The sequence below is a fragment of the Octopus bimaculoides genome, chromosome 16, assembly GCF_001194135.2.
Source record: "Octopus bimaculoides isolate UCB-OBI-ISO-001 chromosome 16, ASM119413v2, whole genome shotgun sequence".
NCBI classification, from domain to species: Eukaryota; Metazoa; Mollusca; class Cephalopoda; order Octopoda; family Octopodidae; genus Octopus; species Octopus bimaculoides.
In genome coordinates this window covers 14,312,291-14,312,851 of record NC_068996.1, presented here as the reverse complement: position 1 = coordinate 14,312,851, position 561 = coordinate 14,312,291, and the positions used below count along the sequence as shown (strand labels likewise).

At 36.0% G+C, this 561-nt stretch overlaps 1 protein-coding gene across 3 annotated transcripts in view; it reads left to right on the top strand.

Moving 5' to 3' along the window:
- Positions 1 to 271: 271 nt before the first annotated feature.
- The window catches only part of LOC106873734 (carboxypeptidase D), a 471,768-nt gene continuing 471,478 nt past the window's right edge, over positions 272 to 561 (top strand). For 2 of the 3 annotated variants that reach the window (XM_052973529.1, XM_052973528.1), the window contains exon 1: positions 274 to 402. The gene's annotated coding sequence lies outside the window, so the exon portion shown is untranslated. Of the gene's footprint in view, positions 403 to 561 lie in introns of all 3 variants that reach the window. The other variant, XM_052973530.1, reaches the window with a different exon arrangement.

The window sequence follows — 561 nt, the reverse complement described above, 5'->3', positions numbered from 1 at the left end:
ATATATATATATATGTATATACATATAATCAATGAACGAGGGAGGGAGTACGGGGTATGCAATAGAGCGGAGTGTGTGAAGGAGTAAAGAAATGAGAGAATGAATCAATGTTAAGCGGAGAAATAAGATGAATGCTTGATAGGTAGAAGAGTTTAGTGATTAAAAGAAAATGTATTTAAACCACATATATACATGTATATAACACAAACGCACACACACAGACACACACACACACATTTTTACATATACAGACAGATACATACAAACACATATATACTCACGCACGCACATACACACAGTCATACACTCACGCGCACACACACGGTCATACACACACGCGCACACACACGTATATATGCAGGATATACCTGGAAAAATGGAAATGTAGAGTTACACATACAGGTACGTGCAATGGCTTATTTACATACTCAGGTAATATATACATAGAGATAGATACACGCACATAAACACACGCACACATATATAAATATACACAAGTATACCATTCTCAGGTAATATATACATAGAGATAGATACACGCACATAAACACACGCACACAT